Below are 11,664 nucleotides of genomic sequence, written 5' to 3' on the forward strand. Positions count from 1 at the left end.
ACTAAAATGCAGACCCTTCCCAAGATATTTGCAGACTAAATCTGAAACCTACACACACACGCTGAATGATTCTGCTGGCTCTTTCCATCCTAATGACCAGCTATATTTGGCATTCAGATCAATATTATGCATAAACAGATGATCCAGCATTAAAAATGTGTAAGTCTGTCCTTGTTGTCTCCCTGCAAGGCTATTGCTGCAAAAGGTACAGGGAGAAAGACTTTTATGAAAAGGTTTCATGAAAGCAGGAAAATCATTAGAGGTTAAAACTACAGATTCCCCAGCTAAAAGCAAGCAAGTCATCTTAACTCTTCCTGGGACAGAAACGTTACACAGACACCATAGTTAGGCAAATCTGTTGTACTACATTTATTCAACCTGGATTTACAATGGTATGGACTGCACGAGGTGTACGTTCAATCCTTTGGACATCAGTATGTTTATGTTCATATGTTCCAAATGTACAATCAACAAAACACATATGACATCTTTCACTCAGGGGTTTTTTTATTGTATTTTATCAAGTTGGATGTTGTATGACAATTGTATTCTCACCTTGCAAAAGTAAGAAAGAAACACAAACGTATTTTTCTCTATCAATGAAAGATATGTCTCCTAATGCAAAGGGAATTTCACTTGTAATGGGCACAGTGTGAAAACTGGTAGAATTAGCTGCAGAAATAGGCAGCTGAGACATAAATTGAGTATGATATTTGTAAATGTTGCATACTGATATAAACCCCTTTTATCCCAAATAATCTCACAGCGTTTCCTAATTGATAGACAGGAATCATTTCAGATGCAGAAACACTACCATTTTTTTAACAGAAAATTTGTTCAGTGTTATTGCTTTATTTAACTTCACGTCAGGATGGAAAGACAGCTGTCCTGAACCACAAAGATAGCTGTGCTCCTCAACCATGGGGAAATTTTAGGATAAACACTGGGATTTTTACCTGACATCTATATGGTTTACAAGTATTCCTGGGGATTGTTAAACATTATATAGATACAGTACTTCCATTTTATGCTGCAGGCAGAGCAATGCATTGCAAAATAATACTTGCTACGTAGAAGTGTTCAATACTTAGATTATAGTGCTATTTATTCAGTTACTAACTGGTTTCCTGTAGCAAAAGAGTTTTTCATCCAGGATTTCAAAAGCTCAGGCAAAATCACAAATCAGCCTAGGAGGTAAGTCATCAAGCATTTTATAGATGGCATTTAATAGAAAACTTTGTTTAAAATTTACAGAAAGACCTCCAGCTTTAAGTATAATCATCTGTGAAGTTTGTTCTATTCATAGTACATACACAATGTTGTAAAGCTATCAGCGCAGAACAGTTTGTAGCATTAAAAATATACTCTTTTTTAACATCAAGAAAATGAAGAAAAATCATTTTGTAATCTGCCTGAAGACTCTTTTTTAAACTTGTTGTGTTCAAGGACTGGAAAAAAAAGAAAAACTTGTTTCACACATATTCTTCAGAATACGTTAACTGCAAAATATACAATTAATAATATGATCCAACATCAGAGTGCTGTCATTTGCACATCTGCATAATTTACAAACCCACAGAGCTCCCAGAAATCCCCTTTGGTTTACAATAAGGCTCTAATTAGTTATTAAAAAAAAAAAAGAAAGAAAGAAAAAAGGACCTGCACTGAGGCAAATACAAAACACTTGGATGAGAGCAACATTTGTAAGTAGCAAAGCATAGCACTTCTTAAGAAGATTATTCTTGGCTCAGCTTGTAGAATGGTTTTATTGTACCCCAGCTGCAGACTGGTACCTGCTGGTCTCCTTGTTCTGTGGCTGCAGCACGGCCATAAGCATTTTGTGGTGTTGCCGACTGGCCTCAGCGCTTTTTCAGGAAACCTCTTCTGCCTCTTGCTGGCGGTCTTTTTGTTTTCAACTACAGATACGTATAGAAATACATTCCTAAATGGATGCCTTCTAGGTAGCTGCGCTGCACTATTGTTCATGTCGTGAAATACTCTACCTATCTAAATATAGGAATTATTTCTTCCCCTGAGCATTTTGCTACTAAGTTCTATAGCCGTGGCTTTAGCACCTCTACTGGCAATGGGATGATGCAGCAGTCTCTCAGTCTCTGTAAACTAGTTTGGGGGGTTTTATACCTTTTTCTGTGCTTTGTTTTATACACACTCTCCCTCTCTTTCCTATACTTTCTCCCATTATGTCTCTCTATATGTAGTCTACCACTTGGATGTGCTGTCTCTGATCCTACGTGGACTTTCTTTTCAGCTTTTAAAACTTTAAACCTTTTTCCCCCACCATCTCCATTTTTACATTTCTTCCTTCCCTCCCCACGTATCTGTAGACAGATGTTATTTTCTTCTTTTAAAATGACTTCCTTTGTTTACTAACGTTTCCCCTTTTGTAAAAGATCAGCTGGCCTCTCAGGCAGTAAAAGAGGAGCTGCTGCTCCAGTACTTTCAATTAAGTGAGCACTACCATGAATCACGCAGTCCTTGAGAGACCAGTCATCTCTTGCTGTTGGAAGATTGCGAAAGAAAAAGATGTGCATAGGACCATTGCTAGACTATGCACACACTAAAATCTTCAGTGTGTGCTGACTGATCTCTCTACGTGGACTTTTTCAGGTGTGGGGATCCACCAGGGAGGCAGGCCAGACCCAGCTGAGGAACTGGCAACAACCCAGCTACAAAATGCTGTAAGGTTTTCACCATGACGACATTTTCAGGAAAATAGACAACATCAGAGTCAGCTAAGAATCAGCAGTAAGATACCAGGGATTTTGTGAATCGTCCAGTAATATTAGCAGCAAGTGCTGTTCCGCTGGCACTGCTTCCATGCTAGCTCAGTCAGAAAGGACATTATTTGTGTCCTGTGTATTTGTACTAAATTATCATCATAAGAACCCTAAAGACCGTAGCAATCAAGCTGCATTGAGACAGGCAAGCGTGTGAACACATCACAGCAACCATTTAAACTCTCCAGGGTTGGGTCTATTCAATTAGCCAACATGCAGTAGCAGTGTGGTGGCAATGGCCATAATACAAGTCAAGAAAAGTCTTTAAAATAAAATACTGGTTTCCTGAATTTCTCCCATTAGACCATACTCCCTTCTAGCATGTAATGCCTTTATCTTGCAAAATGATTACAATTGGCCACAGCTGATGAAATTTATTTAATCAACAATGGGTAATCATTGCCAAAATTTACTACAACAGTCTGTTCAAGCCAGAATTTAAGCTGGCAAAGCAAAGGAATAAAGTGAAAAGCCAGTTTATGCTGCTGGCCTAGAAAACTCATTTGTTTCCCTCAGAGTTTTGTTACAGTGGTTGAGAAAAACTGAAATATTGGAGAAGGTATATACCTACTTTGCACTAAAATCTGTACACTGAAGTTGAAAGATCACTTTAGCTGCTAAACTTCCCTTTATGTAACCAGAGGTTTGAAAACACAGTCTGCATGATGTTAAATAGTGTAATCCATGTCCCTTGTGAACCAGGCTTAGGCAAGAGGAGCATGATTTACATCGCAGCCTTTGCATCCGAAACTGCACTGTAATCTAAACATGGTAGAGACGAGCATTCCTTAATTTCTGCTTCTTTAGCTCTACCTTCAGTGCTCCTTCCTTAGCACTCAGACCTTTAATTTGGAACAAATGGTACTTCCTGGAGGAATTCTAATTAAGCCATGTAAATTATAAGACCGCTACAGATGCAGACTGTGACTGCAGAACAGTCTTTTCCTTTGGGAAGTGGATTCACAATGATATTTTCATAGGGTTTACTATTTGTTGTTCAGTGCTACTCATCAAAAAATGTACCTGCTTCCGTAGAAACTCGGTACTGAATCATAAAAATGAACTGGATTTTTTTTTCATTCATAGCTTAGATTAGGATGATACATGGGGAAGATTTTTAGTTTACTCAGTTGAATATCAAGTGGTCAAGAGTTATAGCTTGCTTCCACATAGCCCAAGCACACAGGTGTACCTTCTCACGGCAATTTCTCAGAGCAGATGCCCAATATTTTCTGTGCTCATTTTCTCCTCTTTATCACCCTCTGGTGATAAAATGTGCACTGGGACAAATCAATGAGAATTTTCTATGACTTTTGGGCAGATATTTTCCGTATGCTGCAGTGAGCACTGATAGAAGAAGCAGACACATGGGCTGCCAGGAAAGCTTCAGCCTCAGCTTTGTTATCCACCTTTGAGACGCTATTGCCTCTAGCTCTGGCCTCATCTTCCTCTGGCATGAGAAGGGGGCTGGAAAGCTGTTAGTCTCATGGCAGAAACATTTTGCAATGATTTATTCTGAGGCCCAAGGTTAACTAATTTCTATTTGTTCTCATTTCTTCATTGTAATTCAAAGTTAATCAGTCTTCACTCTTTCTGTAAAGAATCATGAAGTTTGTTTTCCTGTATTTATGGACCTTTGAAGAACTAAAATGCTCGGCTTCCAAGCAATGAAGGATCCTCTTGATGCAGATGAAAAAAGAAAATATGTTTATACTACAGGATGGCCAGAAAGCTTCAAAACCATAAAAATTCTGGCTTGTTTAGTGCTCTCCTAAAAAACACAAAGATGACCAAACAGATTATTTGTATTAAAAAAAAAAAAAAGAAACAAAACTTTTTGGTCTAAGAATTTCTTTGCCAACTTTCAATCTAAAATTATTTTTTATGGCTACATTATAAATTGCTTAAAAATGGGGTTTATAATGGAAATGGTGACAGACTTAACTATGGCGGCACTGGCAGGCGCCAGCGTAATTACAGTCTTCTCAAGACATAACTTATTACAGGCTATGCAGCAGAGCCAGTATTTTGTATTTTAATTAAGAAACCTGGATTTTGTTTGTAATAATTGACTGTTATGCCGCCCCTCTTGCCAGGACACTCTTGTAAAAGAGACTCTTGCCTCTAGTAGTCTTTCTTTGTTAAATATTTTAAGTACATTTTATATTGTTGACTGGAAGATTGCATGCATTTTATAGGTCATTATTAACTGTCTTTTGGTGACTTCAGTTGTTCTATAGTTTTTAATGGAGATTTTTGTTCCTCTCATCTGTGACCAGAAAAGGTTTACAGTTTATAATACTATAGCATCTGCATTACCTGCCTTTACCTGTACCGTGCAGGCCTTCCATAAGAAAGCACATTCTTTGGCTATGCTTGCCTAACGCCCTAGGCAGGTACTACCGACCGTTGCCGCCCAGTGACCCAGAAACACTTCGACCTTCTCTACGCTGCCCTGACAAGGGCATCGCCACAGATCTGCTGAGACACTACAGAGAATTTCTGTTCCTGGACACCGAGCCATATTTACTACTTGCATCTAAGCTCCTTTCGTTATCTGTTGCTGAAATAAAAACCATGGCACGCAGGAGCCCAAGAAACATTGACTGTTTGCTGGCAGCAAGGGTGAGGGCTGTACTCCCCCTCACCCCTTCCTGCCCAAGCTGCTACAAACATCCTCTGGCAGTTTTGGGGCTTTGCTTTTGTTTCTTGATTTTTTTTCCCAGTTATTCTTCATGTTACTGGAGTGTGTGTCCTCCCATAGCCAACAGTGACAAAGGGCATCAGCTCTTTACTTGTATGGTCTACAAGCGTTGGGTATCTAATTTTGACAGGAAAACTCTGCTGTTAATTAGGTATTCAGAGAAGGACATTGATATGTACAAAATTAAGTAGGTCACACCAGCACGTGTAATTTAGTGTGCTGTAATAGTAGTATCACACAGGCACATACAGAAATGATATCAATAGAAGCGTTTAACATTTTTAATTGAAAAACAAAATATTAATTGAAGCAGTCCAGGACTAAAAGAATATATTTCTCAAATGATTTTTTTTTTTCTATGCCTGACTGGCACTGGGTACAGCAAAGACTCAGCTAAAAGCATTGCTCGCAGCCCCTTTCTCTCTGTTTGGCCTTGGAAAGATGCTGTTCTAACAAACAGCATTCAGTCATTTTCCTCCAGGACTGTCTACCAACCAGAGAGATTATCAAAGTTAATTATGTCACTTTCTTTCTTTTCTCCAACACATTCCCAGGCTAAGAAAAGAGATAAAGGAGTCAGCCTTACCAGCAGATCTCTCCCTGCTTCCTCCTACAGAAGTCTGCCTCCTGCCACGAGGACCTTCAACAAGTCTTCACTGCCTTTGGATCTTCCAGATGGATCACAGGGAAAAGAGCATAGGACATATTCTAACACTACATGGCTTGGGGAAAAAAAAAAAAAAGGCAAAAAAATAATGGCATTGTCTTGTGCTTTTGTTTTGGGTCCTGAAACAGCTATTGGTATTGCATTACCAAAGAATTGTAATTATGGCCAAACAGCTGAATGAAAATGGAAATACAGTATTTGTTTTTGTTTTGTGTCCTTGGAGAACAAATGCAAAGTGAAGAGAAATTTAAGGGAGAAATATCCAGCAAGAAAATAGAAAATGCACAGAAATTATATCACAAGCCTTTCTCAAATATCTATATTTGAGGTTTCAAATATCTCACATATCACTCTTCACCATTTATTTATTAGGTGGCATTGATTTCAGCTGTGTGAGGAAAAAAGGCTGGAAAATATGCTTCAGTGACAATGCTCAGGCAGAAAAACTGGTGAACAAGCAATAATCGATGGGATGACTGGAAAGGCTGGAATCTGAGCCTAGGATGCCTATGTGCAGTGAGGTTCCTTGGAACAGCAAAATCCAATTGATGCAGTGGTGGATCATTTTCTGGATGCTGACTTGCACTCTGCTTTTAATCATGAGAAAGAGGGAAACTTTTAAGGTGAGATTTCAAGCAAGTTCCAATCAGCTGATGCCATGCAAGGGAAGGAGCACCCTCCGCTGCCCAAGCAGGTTGTGGAGGTGAGAGCAGGGTGGGATGTGACCGTGGGGATTTAGAAAAGCCAGGAGATTTGAGCACTGATGATGAAGAATGATTGCAGTAAGTGCTACTGTAGGTTCAGTTCCACAATTTTTTCTCTGCTTGGCTATATGCTAAAACACCTCTTTATCTGATCCTCCAAATACAGCTCAAGCAATATTTCATCATGCAGGAAATGAGAGGGACCAACAAAGAGACTGTGTGTGACAATGAAAAAGAAGGAAAATCCCAGCCCCATGATCTGACTCCTTTACCCAAACTGACTAGGCTGATTGCCTTGACATCATGTTTATCAATTCCACATGTTCTGGGTGGTTTGGGTCCTTTTTCTAATTCCCAGAAAAGGATGCCTACAAAGGTGAAAGCAGAAACCAGTAGAGTCCATCTCCTAGGAGTATCTATTTGGCTGCAGCACTTTGTTATTTTGTGCTATAGAAGGGAAATTAATAAGGCCTTTTAAAAACAGCAAAAAATGTGAAAAGGAAGATGTATTTCAGAAATAAAATTTACAAAAAAGAAGATGTGGCAGAAAAAACAAATAAAAGAGGATAATTCTGTCTGTCTTCTACAGTCAAGAGGAGGACAGCTACAGACACAGAAGTCCTTGAAAATCAAGCGCTTTTCCTCTTGAAGTGTCTTATAATGTGAACTTGAGTTATTGTCAAGTTTTAGGCTATTCAGGAAGAAAAGAGACATAACCAAAAATACAGTGGGGAGTGATTGCTAGAAACCAGAATTAGGTATCAGTCTCCCAAGAATGATATACAAATAGGAAACTAATGTAACTAAATCTCTGCCACCAGATATCAATAACAGAAAAAATATAATAAGTAGAAGAAAAGATTAAGGGTTTCTATTGGAAATAAAATGCTATTTTTACAGGATTTGTCAAAACAGAACTTCCTATACAACATGTGCAAGAGCTAAGAGCCAAAGCTTTATTACCTGACAGGAAACCTCCTCTGTCTCATGTGATTGTGTAAATAGAAGGGTTATTAAATCTGAGAGCCCAACAGGAGCTGAGCAAAAGGATTATGTGGTATCATTAACTATTGTCAATCCGTCTGCAGGTTCTGCAGTCATCCTCTATTTGTTCTCCAAATGAAGTGAGGAGCATGACTACTCAGCTGGAATTGTTGTGGTGACTTCTGTCATAACACTGGAATGACAGGAAATGTTGGCCAAATCATGCAGGCTTTAGTCAGTGCACCGAATTAAGTCAGTGGGAGATTTTTCCTTCATGCAAACTGCAGAGATGGGCCTGGAATCCTTATTCACTCACAGATCATGATTCCTACCTTCTTTTTTTTTTTTCTGGTGCAGCACTGGGGGATGGTTTGAACACTCTCTGGCTGTTTAATGCGATAACAATCTAGTCCATGATGTACCAGCTCCATCCTGTGTAGGGATGGAGTCAGATTTAAAGGTATGTGTTAAGCATGCAAGCAAACTTATTCTAGCGAGCAGTAAAATGTACTCTGGCCCCATTCCAGCAAAGCACTTAATCATATGCTTATAAGTTAAAAGGATGACTCAAATACTTCAAATTATGAACATGCTCTTATGCCTTGTTGCATCACACCCAGAATGTTTGCACCATTAGCCTGGATTAATATTAACCAGAGATTGAAAAGAGACATAATGGGAGAGTGAGGTTAGAGCGAACTGACATACCAACCACTGCAACACACAACTGTGATATTTTGATTCTGCTAATACTTTTCAAATGGTTTGTACAATCACCTGCTTAACAGATGAGATCTCTGATTAGAAACTGAAGTCTCTGATCTCCAGGAGTACTAACTTTTTAAAAAATAACCTTGTTTTTAAGTCATCCCAAACCAGCCCACTTGCATTTAAATTGGTGTCATCGGTATTTCACCTTCCTGAGCTGCATACTGAGAGCGTCCTAAGGTCTTTCCTTTTTCTAAAACTATTTCTCTTACTTGCTGTGGATGATCCAAAAAATAAGAAACTCTCGCAGTTGTATAACTCAGTCCCAGCTGCCTGTGGGTGATGACCAAGTGAGGTTACTGATGGTGCTACTGATCAGACTCCATTCTGGCACAGCTTCTTTTTTGCAGCCACACACACCTTTTGCCTTCTGAACCATGAGCATGACCTACTTTTACACATTGACCTGCTTCTAAAGAAGCCTGAGAAAGATTTGTACAATAAAGTAGTAAAGAAATGAGTGCTTTGTATGGGTGATATAAAATAAGTTGACTTTTAGTTACTGTGTTGTTTGATAAAAGGTAATAAAAGGAATGTATCAAACCAGATAACTTCAGGCATTAAGACTCAAAAGACAGTGGCTACAGACAGTTCCAGTTGCACAAATGCATACCCAAACATGAAATAATGATAAATACCTGGAAAATTACTTCAAATGGTTGACAATCAGAAGTCTGATAAAAGCAAAAGTAGGAGAGCAAAAAAGGGGAGGATCTCCAAGGACACCTAAAGGAGAAGATGATATTGTATAGAATGTTTTGCACTGTAACTCAAGAATATACAGCGAAAGTCTGACTATATATATAATTGTTCAGTGTAAGTTTCTCAGGAAAAAAAACAAATCACAGCTGATGTTTTGGCACAAAGCTTTGTGGTTACTATCACTCTGTAAATATGTCATCTTCAGGTTACAAACCAATGTTTTTGGTACACCCTTGGAAAAAAAAAGGTAGCAATAACCTGTAAAAGCAAGTCCACACCATCACTTTTAATGGTAGTATGAGGCAGATGCTAATGACAGTATGTTCACTCCCATGCTCACTGCACATATTTATCAAAAGAACAAAGAGTAAAAGCAAGGACATCTATACACAATCTTAATTAACCCAGTAAATGAGAAGTAAAAATAGCAGTTGACTTTTACATGACATTTATACTTGTGAATGAAGTTTGCACAGACACCATCATTTACATTTCTTATTTCATCTCCCATTTACAGCAATGTGAAATACCTGCCATTTTATTTAAATTATTACTAACTAAAGAAAACAATCTACAAACACTGCCCATTACTTACATCTCCCCTTACTTCCCAGGCAGGTGGCTTAAAGAACTGCAAACTGATCTCTGTTATTTTTTGTCTTAACTTCACTGTTACAGTGCCCAATTTGGTTTGACAGAAACAACCCAGTTCCCTGTTGGTGACCATTAAGGAACTTTGCCCACTGCTTGATACCTGGGGGAAATGTGATTCTTGTCATAGGACCACCATCTCTCTTGGAGGTAGCCTGGGACCATATCCATCCTGCCTAATGGCAAGCACTGCCCGAAGCTCCAAATTATGATCGTCGTAAGGATAGGCTCTTCATAGTCAAAAGAGAGAAATGGCTCTAGCCAGGATACATTTCATGCCTCGGGCATCCTCACCTTTCTCAAGAAATTACAAGCCACTAGCATTCTGTGCTCTGTAATTCTCCTAAAAGGACAGCACTGCTCCTCACTCTTCGTCTCTTCTGTTTAACAGGAGGTGGGTGTGTGAATGATTACGTAAAAACAGTTGTGCACAGATTTCTGTCATGTGATTCTTCCATAAATACGGAGAAAAGGGAACTAATGAAATATGCCATGTCAACAATCTGCAGTAGCAGAAAGCATCTACCTATCTGACTTTATCCAATACATCTAGAGGTCATTTTCAACATACGTGTGCCATTTATTGCTCACAGTACAAGTATAAACACATTGCTCTTAGTTAATATAACTGTGGTACACTTACAAACTGGATATGTCTAGAAGACAGGATAATACTGAAAATCAACAATCTGTCATGGAAATCACTGACATTTTGATTAAATTAATAGAAGAAATTATTTACTAAATAGCGGAGTGAATTATTAAACCAAATACATCAAATATCTAAAATATATACATAATGAATTTTAAATCTGTCAGAGTATGGGTTAAATATATTATATGATAAATATTATTCAGCCCCACTAATAAATTTTCTTAAACAATCTTAATCCTCCTTGCTGGTTTATGCTAGAGTAATATATGGCAAGCACTAGGGTTTCCCTTAGAACTTGGTTTTGTATAATTACAGAACTCACCTTTTTGGAGAAACACAGATCTACTATCAGGAGGACAGCTGTATGAAAATCTTGATAGGGAAGCTGGTCATACTGTGGGCAAATTTAATAAAGAAATAAATCAGACATTAAAATAATTCTCTGAGGAAACTTACTTCATTTCACCAGTAACCATAGTGAGTTCATATTATTGCCATTGTTTTTATAAGTTGTTGCCATGACTTTTTTGACTTTTGGGCTAGATTGGACTTAAAACACAACAGATGGCTACAATTATGTGTCTGTAACTTTTTTTTAGAGTAACTAAACAGAGCACAATAAAATAAACAGGCTTATATTCCAAAGAGACTCTCACAGTTTAAGACAGCTATACATGATTATTAAAAAAAATCCCCCAAATCTCTAGACTCTCTATACAATATGAATAAAACATAAATAAGAAATTCACAAATGCGCTGTATTCAGTAAGCACATGATTCATGCCTATAATCTAATTTCTATGATTAGCAATTTCAGGAGCACTGAATAAAGTGAAATCACACCATAGTATTGTGATTATTTGGGTGTGCAGAAGTGCTAGCTTGGGCTCTTTGTAGGGTAGTTTTTAAATAAGTACAGCTTAATTGTAGTATTTATTACCTAGAATGAGTGTTGAAGAAGACTTTGAATCAACTGCTTTTTAGAAAAAGAAATTTATTTAATTACCTTATTGTACTTTGATTTATGTATC

At 38.0% G+C, this 11,664-nt stretch overlaps 1 long non-coding RNA gene across 1 annotated transcript; it reads right to left on the minus strand.

Moving 5' to 3' along the window:
- Nucleotides 1–1,645: 1,645 nt before the first annotated feature.
- On the minus strand, nucleotides 1,646–11,004 carry LOC142040916 (uncharacterized). Its single transcript, XR_012653324.1, has 4 exons — nucleotides 10,956–11,004; nucleotides 9,264–9,351; nucleotides 6,089–6,224; nucleotides 1,646–4,569 (listed from the first exon to the last, which is right to left on the minus strand). It is a non-coding gene; the product is annotated as an uncharacterized LOC142040916 (long non-coding RNA).
- Between the last annotated feature and the right edge of the window lie 660 nt (nucleotides 11,005–11,664).

Source organism: Buteo buteo, chromosome 17, assembly GCF_964188355.1.
Source record: "Buteo buteo chromosome 17, bButBut1.hap1.1, whole genome shotgun sequence".
In the NCBI taxonomy this organism is placed as follows: domain Eukaryota; kingdom Metazoa; phylum Chordata; class Aves; order Accipitriformes; family Accipitridae; genus Buteo; species Buteo buteo.